Genomic DNA, 23,151 nt, shown 5'->3' with positions numbered 1-23,151 from the left:
GATATTGAGCATTTTTTCATATGCCTGTTGGCCATTTGTATGTCTTCACTGAAAAAGTGCTTGTTTAGGTCTTCTGTCCATTTTGGATTTGGTTGTTTTTTTGTTGTTGTTAGGTTGCATGAGCTGTTTATATATTCTGGAAATTAAACCTCTGTCAGTCCCATCATTTGCAAATATTTTCTCCCATTTCATAGATTGTCATTTTGTTTTGCTTAGGGTTTCCTTTGCTGTGCAAAAGCTTATATTCATTGACATTTAAAGCAAACAGATTTTTAAATTCTTATGTGATATTTGTATTTCTACCTATACAGAAAACTCGATGTTATAATGATGATTAGCATTTTCACTCGTGTTCCTTAAATAACTTTTTGATGGCACTAATGACCAGCCTCTCAATTAAGAGGTAAGGATTCAAATTATTCTCCCTTAGTTTCCTTACATATGTATAAGTATCTGCTACAAACACTCTAGGCCCTAAAAAACCAAGTGTCAAGCCCACATATCTCTAACACCTGCAATCATTTTGTTTATCACATGATTTCAAGTCCTTTCATCATCAAGTTCATGCTCCTAGACATTCAACAGTTTGTAATTTCTTCTTAAAGCTTATTAATAAGAAATTAGTACAATCATTAGGGAAATGTTGCTTTAGAGTCTATACTTCAAATGATATAGTCTAAGAAACTGAATTCTCTTTTAGAAGCTTAGAGTGAACTAAAAACTGCTCTTAAACTAATTCTCAAAACCTCACTTTGTAGTATAAAAACATGTATTTAATTCTCAGCCACTCTATTTACCTAATAAACATCAACTTCTATGACACAAAAACGTTTCATTCTATTTGGATCTTATTATTTAGCACATTAGATTTCTCCTTAAAAACTAGCTGAGACAAATTTCTGTGGGGAATAGGGGATTTAATTGGAAGGTAGATAATTAAGGAGCATGGCACATTTTGATGTATTATGGAAGAAATAAATCAAATTTCCCAGTGGCAGGCCTCAGGAGAAGAATAAAAAAGGTTGTGGAAACATGTCTTCATAGATCATTTTATGAAGTTTATCTATCCCTCAATATGACTAAGAAATATGTTCCTCAGAGAGGGCATAAATGACACGGACACACATGTACACACACGTACACACATACACGCACCCCCAAGCAGAGTCTACAGAGAAAGCATGTAAATGGTTTTCCAGTTTCTGTCTGAGATACAGATGTATCCTTGTCCTTGAGGTGTCTCTGGTCCCAGAAAATTACAGAGAACTCTACTTTTCTTCTTGCTTCCTCTTTACCCTCGCTCTTATGACCCCCTGTTTTTAGTCTCACATGTTGGTGAATATCCCTCATATTATAGTTTAGCTTTATAATTTGTCAATTTATTCATTATGTCTATATATACATACATATGAGAGAACACGAGAATGTACAATTATCTACTCATAAGTCTACTACTGGGATAATTATCTAGTGTTAACTAGATAAATAAATTATATTAATGAAAAGTTGTAAATTATCACAGATAAACTATGAGATAACAGTTGTAGAATAACATAAATAGTATACCTGGTATATTTAACTAAACATAACTTTCTTATTCAATCAACAGTAATATTTTTTATATGTGTATATGTACATTTGCTATCATGAAATTGTAATAAAATGATATAACATGTTTTCATTAAATATTTATTTCAGAAGTTGAAAAATATGCTTAAAATAGTAGAAACTATAACTTTGTAGCAGTTTTTAATCTAAGTAAATTTCTGATGACTTCTCATTGCATAGGCTTTTGATAACTTTCTCTTTCTCAAATAAATCTCTTATTAAACAAGATAAATTGCTGTGAGCCCACATCATCACATGTTTTACCTATTCTTTGAATAACTTTTATATAATTTCTGTGTTTTGAGTTGTGTAGTTGTACTATAAGTCATCTTTAAAAGAAATACTATCAAATCTACACAAAATATCTCAGAAAAAGAGGTGGATAACTACTTCCAAACTCATTTTATGAGATCAGGATTGCACTGTCAAATCTTGATAAAAAAAGAGGAAAACAATTTTTTCTCATAAACATAGATGTGAATTATTCACAAAATATTAATATCTAGAATGCAGTATATTAAAATGATAATACATTGTGTGCACAAGTAAGATTTATCACAGGAATCAAATGATAATTTATCATTTCAAAATCACTCAATGTTAGAACATACTAAAAATAATGTTATTAGAACATAGTATCATTTTGAAGTGCAGGAAAAAATTTCACAAAATGCAACTCCAATTTATTTTAAAAACTTGTATCTAGCTAGAAATAAAATGGAACTTCCTCATACTGATAAGGGGCATATGTAGAAAACCCACAACTAATGTCATACCAAGGGGGAAAGACAGACTTCTTCCTAAGGTCAAGAACAAAGTGGGAATTTCTCAATACACACACTTGGCATGTATCAGCTTACTGTGTAAAGCTTACTAATAAAGTTGTTAGAAAATAATGAAATATTTTCCTACCAATAAAACTATGAAAAATGGTCTCTAAAATTTATTTGCCCTTATATTTCATATCCAATTTGTTTTCATATTTTAATATTTTTACTTTTAATATTAAAGTCACACATTTTCCCTTTTTTTCACTTTTTAAAATTGTTTATAAAGCAAAAACATAAGGAAAGTTCTCTCCTACTCTCGGATACAAACTCACAGAAAGAAGGGTAAGTGGTCTCACAGACATCCTTTTCCATAACGTACGAACTAACATTCACTGCCCCGTTGCGTATATACACAGACACACACACAAACACGGTAATCCCTCTCTCTCTTCCTCTGTGTGTGTGCTTGACATTTTTTAATACATACATACTTGCTTCTCCTTCCTTTGGGAGAATTTAACCTCTCTACCCCATTGATACTAGTCTTGTTCATGTGATTATTTCGGACTAAAGAAATACAAGCAGAATTAACATAAACCAATTCTGTGCAGAAGTATTTAGAGCCATCATAAGATTATCATCTCTCCTTTTTTTCTTCTCATCACTAATATGAACCATAATGCTTCAGGCAAGAATTATTGCTTCATTCTAGATCTTGGAGGAAAAGTATGTGAAGCAGAGCATCAGGGAACAAGTAATTTGTTTCAGAAATATACTTCTTGTAAGCCAAAGAGATTTATCTTGCTCTTATCACAATGTAATCAAATGATAGTATACTGATGTATCTGTACATATGTATGTGTGTACTTGTATGCATGTATGTGCATATACTTGTAGGTACGTATATGCATAAACTATCAGACGTGCACATATGATGTGTATAATATATAAGGGATGTGTTTATGTATTCATTCATATATGTGTATACACATATGTATACACATATCCACATACATATGCTTATCTTATAATTTCATTTTATGAATATAGTGTAATTAATTAAAATCTTTCTTTATTATTAGCCACTTGTAATTCCTTTTGGAATTTTGGTGTATCAACAATGCTGCAATGAATGTCTTTAATGCAATTTATTTGCATTTCTATTAAACTAAAAAGAGAAAGGAGGATCATTAGGCATAGGATACATACACAGTAGAAGATGTGTATACACAAACGATCTTTATGACAGATAATCTTAACCTGTATTTTAGAAATAATGTGTTCACATATTTGTAAAGTAAATCTCAGTGTGCTGCAATGAGCAATTCTATATTAATTAGCTCATAGATGGATGAAAAATATAGGTAAATGTCATCTGTATATGGCAGAAGTTGGATTGTTTCCAACACACTGATACATTATGCCACCAGGTAATGACAGCTGAATCCAAAATGTACTAACACAGCTAAATATAGAAAGCTATAAAAAAACACTGAGTATTGGTATGTGCATATTCTTTTTAGTATTGCTTATTATCTGTTTTCGTAATTTTTTGTTTGTTTCTTACAATTTTCATGTTTCATTCAATTAGCAGCCTTAACACTCTCTCACACTACTTCCATCAAACCATATTCATCTTTTTTCTAAGGTAAAACTTTAAAGTGCTATACAGCTCCACTGTCAATTTTGTTACTTTTGGAATTGTTTCAAGTTAGAGTTGGTCAAAGGAGAGACTCCAATGAGATCTGGGAAATAGAAGTAAACCAGTGGCCCTTCCTTTCTGAATGGCCATGGTTAGCGATGGGGTCAGAAAGATGCAGAGGTACTGGGTAAACTCCAGACTGACCTCACTCGCCTCTATTATGCCTAGTTTTTCTCAACTGCTGCTCTACCACCTGTGACTCAAATTCTTATATGAGATGCTTCACTACAGAGCCACAGAAAGTTCTCCATGATGCAGTTCAGATACCAAATTCAAGTATCAGTCAGGGTTCAATCAGTGAAGCAGAACGTTAAGAACGGGAATCTGGAATTGGTTCTCAAATCTGATTAGATTCAATGAAAAATAATTTGATTACCATACAGGTTATATATTAATCTTAAGGGATCAACTATGTGCTTACCTAGGCCTTTATTCCTCTTCACCAGGGAGTTCCAAGCCCAACTTAAAATTTATCCATAAGTATTAATCACATACATTACCTTTTAAAGTCTAATATAAAACAGTGTTGCCAGAGTAAAGAGGACACTAGTAAATGCATAGTATGCATGAAAAAAAGTTTTTTAAATTCAAAATGATAATAAAAAATTCTACAGAAACTAAATTTTCATATGATAAAGTAGAAGTCTTCTGTTGACAAAGAAGACTTATACTATAATCAGGAATATAGTAGAGTTTGTTGTTGTTTCAAATTTCACCAGAGAGTTTGAGCTCAGATTAAATTTTCAGCCTGTCTGAGTTAAGATTAACCACATGCAACCTTCTAATTCTTAACTGATACAAGTGGGAATTCAGGGATGTAACCAATTGCTTGAGTATTCTGTCAACCATCACCAAATTATTTTGTTAACAAAGTGGAATAGTTTTGTAACTAAACTCTCACTCTGATTTTTAAAAAATATATTGCTATGTAAAATAAAAGATTATGTTGGAAATAAATGGTATTCATCCACTAAATTTCTGGATATTATAAAAATTAATGTGAAATCTCAATTAAAATAGAGTCAGTATTTATAACTTAGATGAATGATTTCTTAAATATGTGTAGGCACATTTAACTGTCCTTTATGATTGGATTACTGCATTCTGTTGATTCGTATTTTGTGGTTGGCTTTATTCCTTTATTCCTTAAACTACATAAGTTTAAAAAGCTAAAGCTCTAAACTGTTCTTAGAAACAATGAACAGTACGTATATGTAAACTAAAAAAATAAGTGCAGTATATTGTATATGCATATTTACACGCAATACACTGTATACGTGCAGTCAACACACACATATTCTAACAATTCTACCTAATAAAACAGAAAAAAAAAAAAGTCAGGAGGCCTCAACGGGAAGCTCTCATACCCTGCAACAACAGCAGAACCCAACAGGAAGAGGAAAAGACTATCTCTTTTTGCCTGGTAAGAGCTCAGCCAATGAAATAATATCACAACTCAGTCAATGAAAAGCCACTGTACCTTAGAACTTTCAGTTCCTCCAGCAGACTCTTTGTTTACTATGGCCCTCCCAACTTCCTTTTCCCCTCTATAAAAGAGTTCCCTCCTTGTCGCCTGCACATGGCTAACCATGGTTGCAGATCCCAAATTGTAATTCTTTGCTGATCCCTAGTAAACCCATTTTTGCCGGAGAAATAACTGGCAGTCTACTCATTTAAGGTCAACAATGCAGTAAAATGCTTTCTCGGACACTTTTAGTCTAAGAGAACTGAGTGCCCACTTGATGGATTAATTTTTAAGGTATTTTTCAATAGCTTATAATATCGAAGAAGAGAAAATGCTTCCTATTTTTAATTTAAAGCTACTAAAAATAAGGTACATGGTACCTTATCAAATTTAGCAGTGAATGGACAGGACAGTAATAGTGACAGACTCTGATGCAGTCCCATTATACTCAGTGATGTATAAATTGCCATTTCCTAGCTGTTAGGCTAATATCCCAATTTGAGTCTTACAATAACATTTGTATTACAATGACAGAAACAATTCAGTTTAAAAAACACGGACACTTCGTGCATGTGTCTTATGAATCTATCACTGAATAACAACTTTTTGGCTTGTAAAGTTTTCTTCTTTACTTTAAAATTTTTCTTGTTATAAATACATGTGTGAGTGTGTATGTGTATATATTTATAAATATATAATATTTTTGTGTCTGTTTCCTTATCCCTTTATAGTTTAACAGAAGATATATTAATATTAGTTTATTTTATATCTCAGTATTCAAGTATGTGATGTCAAGAAGAGTCACCTAAGAATATCACCCAGGGATTCTGAATCACTTTCTGGGGAGAACTTTAGCATGTTCCTGTTATCTGTCGAAAAGTTGTATCATGTTCAGTGGAAGTTGGCTTTGTTACTGTCTTTCTTTGCAGATCAGATGTGGATTAGATGTGCATGAGTGCTGAACTGACAAGAGGTGAACTGCAATCATCAATTTTTTATGTCAATATGGCTAGACTGTGGTCCCCAGTTACTCAATCAAACACTAATCTAGGTGTTTACGTGAAAGTACTTTGTAGACATGAGCCACATCTGCAATTAATTCACTTTATGTAAAGGAGATTAATCTGTGTGCCTCTGATCAAATTAGCTAAAATGTCTTAAGAGCAGAACTAAGGTTTTCCTGAAAAAAAGGAAAAAGAAACTCCCTGTGTGCAGTGCAGCATCAACTCCTGCTGGAGCATTCCAAACTACACAGTTCAAACTTGCTTCTCCAGCCCCTAGAATCACATAAGCCAATTTCTTGAATTATAGAAATAAAATGCATTGAAATATGTTTACCACAATTAAAGAGCATATATTTGCATATGGTCCTCCTTGACATATTTTCTAATGGTACTGAGGGATACACTATTCCCAGAATTCTGTGATAGCCCATATTTTCATGTCCAAGAACTCAAATATCAGATAATTGATCATCTGTCTTTGCTTTTATCTCAGAATGTTAGTGGGACTAAGACTTTTCCTGTTTCCAATTTTAAAATTTTTATATAGTTTTGGTGTTTAACATATTTGGAGATGCTGGTATGGGTACACATTGACCAATATTACTGGATCAAAATTTGGGGAATAACTAAATATTTTATTTTTCTTCAGCTCTTGGCACTACATCTTACACTGACTTTATCTGTATTCATTTAAGATATAATACAGAAGAGTGTAATGGATATAATGTATTGGGTATAATTTAATAGAAGATACCAAAAATGTGCAAAGAGAAATTAGGATTATTGAACAACTGTCAAGGAAAAATTGCTCTGAATTACCTTGAGGTTCTCTACATGAAACTCCTGTGATAATGCTTCCGTTACATTCACACTGGAATGTGGATTTCTATGATCACTGGAGAGAGATAAGCAGAGGGGAATACTGTTCAGTATGTTGTAACTTCCATAAATCTTTGTAGAAATTTATTGATTTAAGTTGTGCTAGAGATATAGTATTTCCTAGTCTCATAATACCAGTAAATACAAAGGTAAAACAAATAATCCATCAAACATCCATTATTTTATTCCCATCAGCCAGTAGAGGGGGTGGGTGGAGGTAAGGTTGAGTTCTAACAGCAGTAAGTCTCTGTATATGATGACTTCTCCTATTATCTGCTCTGGTGAAGTGACTGCAGCATATCTGAAATAACACTGATTTGATGTCACATGTAAGAATAGATGAATGATCATCCATTTGAGAACTTTTCCAAGTTACTTATACACTCTAAGCATTATTTTCTCCGATAAAGAAATGGAGTGGTACTACCTTTCAAAAATAGTGCATGTCAAGTGACTAACAGTCTTGGTACATAGGCAGCTAAACTGTAGTCCTTTTTCTTTATGGATAGTTCTTTATTTTCTTTTGTTTTTGAGATGAAAGGCATTTCTTTAAATGTCTTGCCTGTAGAAATGCAACTGACAGGATATAAGAAATAGGTAAAACCAAAGGAACAAATCTGGCACAATTTGAATAGCTTCACTGGCCAACCTAGAAACTATCAGGTCAATTTTAAGCAGAGTTTTATTTAATACAGGAGGAAGATGTCTTAAGTCCTCAAAGAGCCATTGTCACTCAAGGATCGGCAGGTTCATGTTTATGTATGACCTTGCACAGTAGTAATAAAAAGTTAAATTTTCCATCTACTAGAGTTTATTTTTGAGAATACTTCAAAGGTAAAAGATGCTGCCGTACAACAGAAGCACTGTCTTGTTTGGCTATCTTTAAGATCAAGGTATTTATTGTAAGCTGTGGGAATCTGAGGGAAGACATAATTGCAGATTCTGTGATTAAATGCTGACAGCTCTTCAAACAATGACGTCTGATAGCCAAGAAAATTGAAGAATTGTCCCAACATGATAGTTAGGAGGGGAAGAATGAGTGGCAAGGAGAAAGGTACCACAGAGACTGTGAGCTTCCAAAATCATATTAAAAATGAGGATAATGATATCCATGTTTTAACTTGTGAGAACTAAAATTATCTACAATACATATGGCATCAATTATAGTAGTAGTCATAGAGTAGATCTTCAACAAACATAACTGCAAAAGATTATAATTTTTTATAAGTATTTCTTTTATTGAAATGTAGTTGATTTACAATGTTAGTTTCAGGTGTATAGCAAAGCGATTCAGTCATATGTATACACATATATTTTCAGATTCTTTTCCACTATAGCTTATTACAAGAAATTGAATATAGTTTCCTGTGCTATACAGTAGGTCCTTGTTTTATATATAGTACTGTGTATCTGTTAATACCAAACTCTTAATTTATCCCTCCCTCCCTTCCCCTTCTGGTAACCACAGTTTGTTTTCTATGTCTGTGAGTCTATTCCTGGTTTGTAAGTAAAATTTGTAAAAAGATTATGATTATTAAGTGAGCAAAATATTGCTGAGAATCAGAGGACCAGACTATTTTCTACTACTAAATTGCACTTTGATATTGGATAAGCTACTTACTCAGATGGGCACTAAAATTTAGTTTTTATGTGTGAAATGAATGTCCTCTTGGCCTCTAAAATGCTTCCCATAGGCTGAAGTTCACAACAGTTTAGTAATATTGATTAATTCATTCATACTATTATGTATATACTCTATGTCAGGCATTATTCTACTGTCTAGAACTGAGTCACTGGAAAAGGAGATGAGATTCCTTTCTCAAGGAACTCAAATTTTAATGGCGGTGGGGAGGGGTGTATATGAAAAATTAAATGATTAAATAATGGGTTATTAAATAATAAAACAGAGCTCCTTCAATGATGACAAAGGATAAGAGGTAAAACAGATCAGAGGAGGAGTTGGAAAGGGACTGGGCTTATGCATATAAATAAAGACATCAGAATATTCTCACGGAAGTGACAATGGAGCAAAGACTGGGGAGAGGTGAAATATCTAGCCAATGACAACACTAATGATAGTAATGACAGCTTTAGCTGTATTTCAGCACTTTACTGAATGGTTTCCATCTACCATGCTGTGCTATGCAAGTTACATGCAGTTCCTTAGTTAATCTTTACAACGACATCATTTTTACAAATTAGGGGACTGAAGATTAGAAAATGTAGTGAATTTGCCCTAGGTCTTAGAGCTACTTTGTTGTGAAGTTGGAATTTAAATCTAAGATTATTGGAAGAGAAATAATCCAAGGATTATTGCTAACAACTACAGTGCACTTCTCAGGTGAGTAAGACTTAAACATGATAAAACTTCCTCAACCTCCCATACATGAATGTCTACGTTGAAAACTCAGGGGAAAAAAATGCAATCTTTATGTGTTTCCACTGGATGGAGCATTCTCCATTTGAGAAATTTGCTCAGCTCTGCCTTGAAAGTTCTCTGGCTTTGTTCTTTTTATGGGGCGCCACACTATTTCACAAAAACAAACAAACCAAACAAACAAATAACTTCTGAAAGGCTCTGAATATTTGCCTTCTTTCCAATTCTCATTATCATGCTCTTCGCTTCTTCACCTGCGACTTTTGGGAGGAAGAGCCAAGGCTGTATAATGAGACTATCCTTTTCTAAAAATCGATCCACACGTTCTGAATGGCTCAATGTGAAAGTTGTAAAATCTCCTCCCCGCCCTGCCCCTTTTCTGGACTGCAAGCATCAAGTCAATAATTGACTGAGGAATTTTAATTTACGTCAGAAATGTTGAAACATTGATATTTACCCCCGGGCCTATCTCAAAGGTAATCATTTTCATGCAAGTTTTCCATCAATATGTTAGGAACATGACCAAATTCTGTTACTGGATGGACAAAATGTAATGTGTTCCAGTCTGAGGCAGGTTACAAAATTATATTATGATTTAAAGTTGGTGGTGAATTACATCTAATAATAATGACAATTGAGAACTAGGACATAATTATGCTTGATGAAAATCAGATGACCCCTTATAAATAAATTATATTTAAACATTTATATTAAAACATGAAATATTTGTTTGTGATACTGTCGCTATAAATATGTCCCTGTAAATCTTGTAGTGGTTATATCATTGGATTATAAATTACACTGAAATTTGGCATTACTAATGTTTGTTGGTAAAACAGCACTATTTGCAAGTAAAAGAAAAATTCTTAGTGAGTTTAAAGTATGATAGTTCGGCATCTGCTTTGCAGCAGGCTGGATGGATCTGGGCAGAATGGTATGTTCCCCAGAAGACCCTGTCTGTGGTCTGGGGCCCTCTTCCTACTAGACTTAGACACAGGGACACATCCATCCCAGGGATCCTGGATGCTCTGGCCCCGAGCATGCACGTGTGCAGTTCACTCCCACACACTTGTCAGGCATCCAGGCTCACTGGGCCTGAGTGGACAGGGGCCTCCCCACCGCCCACCAGGCCACCTTCCAGTTTCCAGCAGCTCCACTCACTGCAGTTCCGATGCAGAGCCTGTAAAGAAAGCACCACTAGGATCTTCAGGACTTTAACTTTGTGCTGTATATCAAATGTAGCAAATCTCAGAATAAAGCATCATAGAATGTATAATAATGAGGATGCAGGATAGGGACTATAGCATTGTCTAGGTTTTTGCTGTTGATTTTTTTTTTAAAACATCCTCACTGACATGATGTTATCAGTATGCAGTTAATTTAGGTTTGATAAAAGATGGATAAGATGTGAGTGAAAAACCATGAAGGTTTTGTGTTTGCCACGTGCAGTGGTTTGAATGGTAGCCTCTAAAACAGGTCCATGTCAAATCCCCAGAACCTGTGAATGAACCTTATTTAGAAAAGAGGTATCCATAGACGGCAATAAATTAAAGCTGTTGAGATGATGAAATCATCCTGGATTATCCAGATCAACCCTGAATCCAATGGCTGTTGTCACTATGGAAGACGCACAGAAGAGGAGGAGGCAGCAATGTGAAGATCTGAGTGATAGGGCCACAACCCATGTTGGCCGTCGTGGTCAGGAGCCTCCAGAAGCTAGAAGAGGCAAGGAAAGAGTGTACCCTACATTGGCCTTCAGGACTGTGAGAGAACAAATGCACATTACTTTAAGCTTCTAAGTTTGTGGTAATTTATTGCAGCAGCCACAATAAATTAATATAAGTTCTTAAAGTTTAAGAACTTATCTTTCATCCTTTGGCTGTAAGGAAGCCTCTCTCCTTAGCCTCTCAGTGTTAATGATGAGACTCCAAATGGAACTAAAAATGTGGACTACTTATCTTCAATAATTATCTAACTACTGCCCTATGAGTGTCCAATTTGCTGGTAGCAGACAGAATGTGGAGCCTTTTATACTGCAAATTTGCTTAAGTGGCTAGTCAGCCATTAGGTGGCATAGAGATTATAAAGGAGCTTTTTGGGGGGCATTGATTCATCTTTACCAGAATAGACAGCTACTCTGGATAAGTGTTTATCTTTCTTGCCCAGAGGCCTCCTACAGCATTATCTTCTCTTTGTTAACAAAATGATTGATCTATCAGCATGGAATTCCTCATGATAGTAACTCATAGTAAAGGAGATATGGGGGAGCATGAGCTATAGCCACCAAATCTCTGGTCTTAAGTATTCTTTTTTAATAAATTGAGGCTGACTAACACTTTGAAGGTAATTACTTGTACTTTTACCTCCCTCTTGGGGAGGAAGTGGGCATGTTTCCATTGGTATAGAGGCTTCTTACTCTAAAATGAGGGCTCTAAATGTAATGGGAGAGCAAATGTGACCTTATTGTTTACCTATTTTATATATAGTAGTATGTATTGCTAATCTCAAACTCTTAATTTATCTCTCCTGTCCCCTTTTCCCTTTGGTAACTATGTTTTCTATGTCTGTGAGTCTGTTTCTGTTTTATAGATAAGTTCATTTCTATTGTTTTTTAAATTCCACAAATAAGTGATATAATATTTTTGTCCTTCTCTTTCTGACTTAATTCACTTAGTATAATAATTGCTAGGTCCATCTATGTTGCTGCAAATGGCATTATTTCATTCTTTTTTATGGCTGAGTAGTATTCCATTGTATAAATATACCACAGCTTCTTTAGCCAATCACTGTTGATGGAAATTTAGGTTGCTTCCATGTCTTGGCTATTGTAAATAGTGCTGCTATGAACACTGGGGTTCAAGTATCCTTTTTTTTTTTTTTAACACTTTTTATTGATTTATAATCATTTTACAATGTTGTGTCAAATTCCAGTGTAGAGCACAATTTTTCAGTTATACATGAACATATATATATTCATTGTCACATTTTTTTCTCTGTGAGCTACCATAAGATCTTGTATATATTTCCCTGTGCTATACAGTATAATCTTGTTTATCTATTCTACAATTTTTTGAAGTCCCAGTCTATCTCTTCCCACCCCCCGCCCCCTTGGCAACCACAAGTTTATATTCTATGTCTGTGAGTCTATTTCTGTTTTGTATTTATGCTTTGTTTGTTTTTTTGTTTTTGTTTTTTTTAGATTCCACATATGAGTGATCTCATGTGGTATTTTTCTTTCTCTTTCTGGCTTACTTCACTTAGAATGACATTCTCCAGGAGCATCCATGTTGCTGCAAATGGCATTATGTTGTCGGTTTTTATGGCTGAGTAGTATTCCATTGTATAAATATACCACATCTTCTTTATCCAGTCATCTGTTGATGGACATTTTCATGTATCCTTTTGAATTAGAGTTTTCTCTGGATATATGCTCAGGAGTAGGATTGCTGGATCATATGGTAATTCTATTTTTACTTTTTAAGGAGTCTTCATACTGTTTTCTATAGTGGCTACACGAAATTACATTCCCACCAACAGTGTAGGAGGGTTCCTTTTTCTCCACACCCTCTCTAGCATTTATCATTTGTGGACTTTTTAATAATGGTCATTCTGACTGGTGTGAGGTGATACCTCATTGTAGTTTTGATTTATATTTCTCTAACAATTACTGATGTGGAGCATATTTTCACGACCATTTGTATGTCTTCTTTGGAGAAATGTTTGTTTAGGTTTTTCTGCCCATTTTTTGATTGGGTTGTTTGTTTTTTTTATTATTGAGTAGTATGAGCTGTTTTTATATTCTGGAAATTAAGCCCTTGTCAGTCACATCATGCACTACAACCAAACTGGATTTATCCCAAGGTCACAAGGATAGCTCAACATACACAAATCAATCAATGTGATACACCACGTCAACAAAGTAAAGGACAAAACCCACACGATCAACTCAATAAATGCAGAAAAAGCATTTGATAATATTCAACACCATTCATGATAAAAACTCTTACCAAAGTGGGTATAGAGAGAATATATCTCAACATAATAAAAACTATTTATGACAAACCCACAGCCAACATAAACTTGGTGAAAAGCTGAAAGCATTCCCACTAAAATCTGGAACAAGACAAGGATGTCCTTCTATTCAACATAGTCAGAAAAGGAAAGTTAAAAAAAAAAAAAGTCTCTTTTAAAATTGCATCAAAAAATAAAATACTTAGGAATAAACCTGACCAAGGAGGTGAAAGACTTACATGCTGAGGCCTATAAAACATTGATAAGGAAAACTGAAGATGGTTTAAAGAAATGGAAAGATATCTCATGCTCTTGGATTAGAAGAATTAGTATTGTTAAAATGGCCATACTAGTCAAAGCAATCTATAGATTTAATGTGATCCCTATCAAATCAGACATTTTTCACAGAACTAAGACAAATAATCCTAAAATTTATATGGAGTCACAAAAGACCCAGAATTGCCAAAGCAATACTGAAGAAAAAGAATGAAGCCAAAGGCATAACCCTCCCAGACTTCAGACAATACTGCACAGCTGCAGTAATCAAAACAGCATAGTACTGGTACAAAAACAGACATGGATCAATGGAACAGCACAGACAGCCCAGAAATAAACCCCACACACCTGCAGCCAATTAATCTTTAACAAAGAAGGCAAGAATACACAATGGAGGGAAGGCAGTCTCTTCAACAAGTGGCGCTGGGAAAGCTGGACAGCCTCACGTAAATCAATGAAGTTAGAACACTCCCTCACACCATACACAAAAACAAACTCAAAATGGCTTAAAGACTTAAACATAAGACAAAACACCATAAATCTCCTAGAAGAAAACATAGGTAAAACATTCTCTGACATAAATTGTAGCTATGTTTTCCTAGGTCAGTTTCCCAAGGCAATAGAAAAAGAAGCAAAAATAAACAAGCAGGACCTAATGAAACTTGTAAGCTTTTGCACAGCAAAGGCAACTATAAACAAAATGAACAGACAACCTACAGACTGGGAGAAAATACTATTCCCTACTTAAATGAATCAAGATTCCTCAGAGAAATGGCCAATTCCAGGTCTCAAGCAAGGAAAATATGAAGGAGTCTGGAACATGTTTTGCCAGAAAGTGAGAAATAGCTCAAAGAAGAATAGGAGCATGCCAAAAGGAAATGGGTCTCTTATGGCCCAATTTGTAACAACCCACTAAAATGAGGTGCTTTACCCTATGAAACAATGAACGAAATTAGAATTCACGAGTCTACAACAACATAAGTAAATAAATACATAAATAAGGAAAATTATTCCTTAAAAATAGAATGGAAACTAAATAAATGTAGAAGTAATGGTGGAGTTGGATAATCACTGGTTGTCAAAAACATAGAAATAATTAATTCAGACAATGCTTATTCTAGCAATAATCATCAATTAATGTTATAATTAGTGGATGAAAATTTGTTGAGAAACAGTATTTCCATATTCATAATATTTATTAATTAAAGGGAAAATTAGAAACTTTTACAAGGTAATTTTGTCTAGATCCTTAATATAAACTTGTTAATAAACAATACAATTACAGAAGTGTCCAATTTTGTTATGACTAATTCTGAATAGACTGTTATTATTATCACTATGATAATAAAGACAACACACTTTGGACACAAGAACAATTTTCTAAAGAATATGAAAACAAATATATGTATGTATATGCATAACTGGGACATTGTGCTGTATATCAGAAACTGACACATTGTAACTGTACTTCGATAAAAAAAAGAACAATTTTCTTGACAATGAAAATGTTGATGTTTTTATAGCTGAGTTCTTCATCTAAACATTTTTTGGTCCAACACTCTGAATTTAATAAATTCACAGAGACTAAGACTGCAAGGTTTTCACCATTTTATAATGACATGTGAGATATTTCTCAGTACCTGGCAACTTAATACTATTGATATGTCAACCTACAGAAATCATAAAAATGTGAATTTGAGATCAGTGTCTACTGATAAATTACTTTGTGGTTGTGAAGGAATTATTTTACTACCTTTCTAGGTGTGTGCACTATCTGCTGAAAATTATAACGTGGAAATAAGTATTTTTAAAATGTCACATAAAAAGCAGCCACTTAAGGACATGATCTTCACCCAAATGAAAAGCAGACATGATCTTCACATCATTTTTATTCTGCTCAACTCAAGGACACTGATGGAAGTATCTTGTCAGAGTAAGTAAGCCTTCCTACAGGCATCATTAAACACAAAGGATGAGGCAAGTCATTGGGAGGAATCACACAGAACATCTCACTTCTCTGAGATGCTATTTCTCACTTAGAGAAAGCATCCCTATTATAAAGAGACAAGACTATAATAGCATTACCTGGCTGAAAGGGAGATCCAAGATAGATCACTTTGCTTCAGTTCCTCTTTTACAAAATATTCTCATAACATCTATAGTGCCACACTTGACATTTTTTTAAGTAGGCTGTGACTGCTCCATTGAGTAAATTTGACTAAAATTATTAAAAGATCCGTCATTTAGAATACAATTCGATCATACTTAAAACAAAATTCAAGACATATTTTGGTGTCAGAGTAGTTTTGTGCTTCAATGATTCTACTTTCCAGGTGTAAATCAGTATGCCCTTTAAAATAGAAGAATCTTTTCTTCCAAAATAAATAACAGAATCATTAATTCTCTTAACTAGCCTCTGATTTCATGTATGCCTGTGCTATTCAATAATTCCTCTATGGAAATGTAATAAGGATTGTGTGACTATTACCAACTTAAAAATCGATTAATTCTCAGTTAGCAGCCACTGGATCGGGTTTTGTGAAGCTTGATGCTTAGTCAACTTTAGGGACTGTCTTTAAAAAAAGAATGCAAAATTGCAATGCAAACACATATTTACTGCATGCAAAATTATAAAACTTGGATGCCACCATATGACAGAAAGTACAAGAAGAAGAAAGGCATGAGGGAATGTAATTTGTGTGCAAAAGATTAGTCTGGTGCTTAGGGAAGGAGGAATCAGGGCTGGAAAGATCAACTGGGGCCAACATGGTACCGTGTAATTTACATGGACACTGCGGCAAGATTTGCATTCTAGCCACAGCAAATGTTAGTGCCTGACCTGAGGCAAATGACTTCCCAAGACTTGGCTCTCTCATTTTAAAAAGAGAAAATAATAACCTATTTATGGATTGAGACTGAAGGCAAGTAATATATTGAATGTTAAGGCACTCGTTTTCCTGAAAATAAGAGCTTATAGATTTGGGTTTAGGATGTAAAAAGTCACAAGAGAATGCATTCCTCTGATGAGCAAAACGTATGCGGTCTCCAAAATCATATATATTTCTGAGCTCATCAGAGGACAGAGGTTTCAAGGCAGCTGTATGAACTGAATTCCAAAGGGTTAAATATGCCCTTTCCTGGAGAAATTACTTCATATGTAGTACAGCATGGGATTAAGAGTAGGCAGCCACAAAAATGGATATGAAAAAAAAGCAAGTAAAAATTTCATGGACTTTTTAAGACCTAATGTGGCCTAGAATAACAGTTTAGAGTTATCTGGAGTCCCAGACACAAATGGAGTCCTCACTTACTCACCAACTCTCTATGAGCTTCCACCTGGTGCTCACAGAAAATGATGGAGGCTCGGCAGAACATCTGAAAGAGGAACCTCCTTGGTGACCTACAGACACAACACCCTATCTGCTTTGTGAATATTTTCAAACCTATCTGGAGAAGCAGAAGTCTTGTGCCTCTGAGGCAGTGGCATAAAACCCACTGCAACTATGAAAACTAAACATCTTCCACTTCCAGGTAACATGACTACATTTATCAATGAACACTCTAATACTTGTTGTATTCACCCTACTAGATTAAAAATTACCTAGCTATGCTGCCTCTCAATTGCTGGTTTCAACTATTAGCACTCACTCTAAAACTGCCTCTTATTTCCCCAACTCTCCTCAGAATCACTTAGCATGTGCTCAAATCCAATAGTGGGCACCTCCCAAGTCCTTCTTTCTGAGATGAGGACAGTCCTTCAGCTCTACCTCACTGCAACCAATTAAAAATTAAATCAACCTATCATTGTTTACTCCAGGGGTGTTTCTGTATCTTTGGACAGTGGACCTTGGCAGTATGAATACTAATGCAATTTTCTGGGAAATAGATTATGGCCCTGGAAGAGCTTTATATATTCACACCCTTTTCATGGTCTCATGGTAGGCAGAGTGTACCTCCCCACCTCTTAACTTCAGGTTTGGCTGAGACTTGCTTTGGCTGATGTGATGTTAGTGGATGTGATGTAAGCAAAGACTTAGAAGGTGCTTTGGCTTTTTGTGAGGTTCTGGCAGGACCATGAGAAAACCATACTCTGAGTAATTGCTGGCCATTCGGCCTGGACCACGGATTGAGGCACATGGAGTAGATCTAGGAATGAGTCAAGCCTTGCCAATCTACATCCTGCAACAGAGTCACCCCAGCTGGATTTCAGACCTACAGCCAAAAACAGCCTCTCTAGCTGACTTACAAAACTGTGATGGTCAAAATGAAAGATTATGTATATGCCACTAAATTTGGGGGCAGTTTGTTATGTGATATTATTATGGATATACCTGATTGTTACAGAAATCGGTACCAGAAATGGAACACTGCCAACGGGGTAGAAAAAAACCCAAAAAAACCCCAAACCCTGAAATCTGTGGTATTTGCTGTGGAATCAAGCAATGGGCAATGAGGAAACTACTATAAAGGTTGGAAAAATGGTGCCACATAATATATAGCAATGAAAAATGTGGATAAAGAGTCATCTGTAGTAACTCAAGATGGACAGAAATGTAATTAATAAATATTCTGCATATCAAAGCAAAAATTGCACCAAAGTTAAACAGATAAGGAAGATTTCACTAAAGACTGTTACAATAGGAGGAACAAACTAAATTTGAATTTAACTCTGCTGAAACAAAAAGCTGGAGGGTTTTTTAAGTATTGCAGTGAGCATGTGGAAAAGCACTGAAGGACTTTCTGGGTTAAGCTCATCTATAGATGTGTCTAGCATGTAGAGTCACTCCTGAGTTTGCCAACACCCTTGTCTGTGATTAGGCCATCTGGGTTTCCTGATTTGTGTCCACTGAGGTTGGACTCCTCCCTTCCACAGAGACTGGGAGACTGCTTTCCAGGTCTTTGAGAAAGACATTTCCTGTTGCAAAACTGGCCAAGAGGCTGGGAGAAGATGTATACACATTTCAAAAGGGCCAGGAAGAACTTACAATTATATATCTTCTAAAGACAATTCTAAGTAAATGATAAGTAATTTCTAAGAAAAGGGAGGTCAGGGCCCATAGTTAGGAAGAAATCTGTGTAAACTTTGGTCAAATTGAGGGGAATGTTAATGCCATCCTTGTCAAGCACTAGGTAAGAAACTTCAAAGAAAGAATACTGATAGTGAAGGAAGTGGCTACAAGCTACATTAGACAAGGTATCACCTCCCAGCACCCTCTTCAGCTTAACCATCCCACTCTCAGACAGCAGATGGATGCTTATGAGAAAAATCAAATCACAGGAAATAAAGAATTATCTTTTCCCTGACCTTCTTGGTATAGTACTTGTAAATATACACCTACTATGTTTGACATGGCGGTGAATCCGTGTCTTGAGCTTTATACTACCTAAATTTGAATTATCTGAATTATCTGAAACTTTCTAGCTGAGCAATCTTTGGCTAATTACTTAACTTACTCACTCTTAGAACAAAAAGAATAATAATAGTTACATCATAGAGTTTTTGTGATGCTTAAGTTAGAAAATACACTTCAGGAACTTAAGTCATTCTACAGTAGGTAAATTCTATAGTTTAGGGAAAGCATGTCATAAAAGTTAAATTGCAGAGACAGTCTAGAGGAATCGTCTCTGGTACAAATGGCTTAAATTATACGTAACTAATTTAAATTCTTCCCGGAATACCTACATGTTTCAATAAAATACAGCACCCTTTAATAACCAGGCAATGATAAAAAAGGATTCTATAAATTATTTTTTGTGGAATCAGTTTTATATTTTTTCAAATGCAGTCCCTTCCCTCAGAACTACCATCTCTCCTACCTTAACAGTCCATTCCAGTTCTAAATTCTTTTCAACAGTGCAAATCAAAAGAACTTTTCAAAATGCAAACACAATTAACGACTCTGACTTAAAATCGTGGAAAGATTCACATTACTTCCAGGAATTAAAAAAAAACTTTACAATTTTCTTTAATCTCTTACTAGTCTAACCCATGGTTACTTCTCTAGCTTCATCCTACACCACTACCATCATCGATTTTGGGTCTCCACATTCTTACTATATGAGCTTTCTTTGGGGGATTTATACAAGCTGTTCCCTCTGTTTTGAGCTCTTCCCACACCCATCTCCCTCCTGGAGTTAGCACCTACATATTCTTCTAAAGTCACTTCAGAAATCATATTCTTAGACACAAACACTGACCCCCTAGATTGTCAGGGTCCCTGTTATAATTTGTATAAAATTGAGAACTTGTATTCGTAGCAATTATTTTTGCTTTAATTTTGCATTCATTTGTACGGTCTTCTTTTATTATGTATCTTGCCCTTTCCTGTAAGGTTCATGAAGGCTGGGACGATGCCTGAATTTGTAAACATGATATCCCCAGGACCCATCATGCTGACAGAAATGTAGCAGGCATTAGATAATGATGTGTTGACTCAACTGATTTAACTGTAATAGAAACCGCAAATGTCACTACTTGGCCAATTCACTAATCACCTATCCTCTATCTCAATGAAAGGAAAGTCTCCTCAAATGATATTTTCCCTTAGGATAGGCTGTGGATGGCAGTAGAAAGGCCCTTTATTGTTGGTTGCTTTCCTTTTAAATGGATAGAAGGCATGGGTTTAGCTTAGTCTCCAATTTTCATTTAAATTTATATATGTACCACAGTGGTCTCAGCTAGTGACAGAGACTCAGGCCCCTGTATTACCCCCTGTGCAGCTCCTGCCTATCAAAGCGCAGTCAGCTCACCAGAGTCTCACTGTTACAAAGATGTGATTCTTAGAAGTGAGGACTTATTTTCCAGAGATATATTTCTTCTTTAGAATTTAATTACTACTGGCTCCTTTACTTAAATCAGAGTTAAACTTGATTAGTTTCTCTTTGACAATGTTGAGTTGACAAATGAGTAATTTTCGCTGCTGTACTTGAAAGTAAAACATTTATATTATCTGAATATTAAGTCAGTATTGCCTTCTCTTTTTTAAAGGGCTACAAATATATAAGTGTTCTGTGTAAGAGAACTAACACCCATAGTGACATTTTACCCTTTACTAATCTCCATCAAGGTGAATAGAATTGATTTTTATAAATATTTTATATATAAAAGAAGGCAGTAGTAATTATTATCTTATTTAAGAATAGAAAATTCTGCTCCTGCCTGAAGGACCTGAACAGTCTCCTCAGGCATATCCACAGGATACTGTGAGACTAGGTGACAGCAGTCCCGTGCTGAATCACCCAGAATCTGCAAGCCTGGCTCCAACAGACCTGCTCTGGAAGCCCATCCAGTCAACGACCAGCTTAGTTTCATTGTGAGCCAAGCAAAGCATTGATACATTTCAATTTAAACTAAACTCTGCTTCCCAAAACTCTAGAGAAATATTGCCTTTCTCTTTCTTTGTAGCATAGGGGCAATTTTCTTCTTGTTACTCAATTAGCATGAGTTCTTTTGAAAAAAAAAGCTTCAAGAAAAGAAAGAAATGTATATGGTAACAACTTTCATCATTGCAGACAACATGACTACTATCCAAATACCAGCAAACTGTAGGACTTGTCAAATACACATAATACACATGCTATCCCACGCCAATGGGATATTTAAATGCATGAAACAGGCAAGACAGCTCTCAGCCTAACAGTGATTACCTTGGGAATTACAACATCTCGGATGCACTGCCCTTCCATGCGAACTTGGAGAAACTCCCCTTCCATTCCTGCTGTCTTCTAACATGCCTATCACAGAACCCCTCCGGGAGTACTGCTAGGTGCACCACTCCTGATGTCACTGCAATTATTAAAGACTAACCATTTCTGACGTTTAATGAACAACTAGGCAGTTAACATTTTACACTTACCTTTGCTCGCAGTTCATTTGGTGGGGTAGGATGTTTCCAGAAGATAAATTCCAGATTATATCCTAGGCACTTCTGGGTCTGAGAGAAGAGTTCAGATCTGCTGGTTCACCCCCTGACTCTGGATTAATACTTTCATGGGCAAACTGTTCTCTAGTCTTATTGTATCTCTTTTTATGAAGAGACTGACAATATTAAAATGCTACATGTGTGCAGTGGTTAACATGATTTAGAATATCCAGAGTTGTGATAGTGTGCCTTCAGTTAGACCCATCAATTTACTCAAACATATTTTTATCCCCATGTGCTCATCAGCAAACACACTGATCTTAATTTCCATGAAACTGCCAATAATCCCCTTATTATACAGATAGAACTAGATAAAATATTAAAGAAATGTTTACTACACCAAATATCATCACTTTGTTTTATATACAGGATATTTATACTATATTAAAGTAATCAATCAAATGTTAATCAGTTAAATCAAACACTACATAAATGCTTAGTATACCAAATATCTATCTTAGCAAAAGGATGCCTATCACATTTAACATATCTTTTCATAAACAGGAGTAGTTATGAAAGGCCAATGATAATTAAATACTGTATTCAGAGAGTCTAGGGTGGGGAACAAAACCAAACAAAAAACAATGGTCACCCATATTGATATCTAAGAGTCCTTGCAGAGCTCTGGAATGACATGGTACATACATGTCTGTCTGTACTATCAGCACTGTTTGAACCATTGAGGTAGTTAACTCCACGGTCCAGCTATAAGGAAAGAACAATTATGAACACATTTCCAGTGTTGTACAATAACATGGGCAGCTCTGACAGTTCCCTTAAGGGTGATACTCTGCCTCTTCTTCCTGGTCACCTGATCATTGTCCTCAGAAAAAATCTGATTCTTTAATCATCAGCAAAGTATATACCAATTTTGGATGAGGGTACATGATTTCTCTCAAGGTTGTACTAGGGCACACTGTGCCATCAATTTAGTGGCACTGATGCTCCATAGGCATATTACCTCCTTCCATGCTTCCCCCATAGGCTGGAAACATGAGGACTGGTCTCAATGATACACTAAATATATACCTATAAAAATGTGTTTCCCAGGAAAATATTCTTCTCCTCAGAGCACCTTCAGTTATTCCTTCCAGAGTAACTTCTGGGGTACATGGTAAGCACTGGCATACCGGGCAA

The 23,151-nt window shown here is 35.2% G+C and overlaps 1 long non-coding RNA gene across 4 annotated transcripts in view; it reads right to left on the bottom strand.

Moving 5' to 3' along the window:
* LOC135321303 (uncharacterized) overlaps positions 1-21,841 on the bottom strand; it is a 277,107-nt gene extending 255,266 nt beyond the window's left edge. For all 4 annotated transcript variants that reach the window (XR_010380954.1, XR_010380953.1, XR_010380952.1 and 1 more), the window contains exons 1-2: positions 21,740-21,841; positions 7,369-7,444 (exon numbers count right to left, since the gene is read on the bottom strand). This is a non-coding gene — a long non-coding RNA (uncharacterized LOC135321303). The remainder of the gene's footprint in view (positions 1-7,368; positions 7,445-21,739) is intronic.
* Between the last annotated feature and the right edge of the window lie 1,310 nt (positions 21,842-23,151).

This window comes from Camelus dromedarius, chromosome 5 (genome assembly GCF_036321535.1).
Source record: "Camelus dromedarius isolate mCamDro1 chromosome 5, mCamDro1.pat, whole genome shotgun sequence".
NCBI classification, from domain to species: domain Eukaryota; kingdom Metazoa; phylum Chordata; class Mammalia; order Artiodactyla; family Camelidae; genus Camelus; species Camelus dromedarius.
Note: the sequence above shows the minus strand (reverse complement) of the source record. Positions and strands in the feature narration are given on the sequence as shown.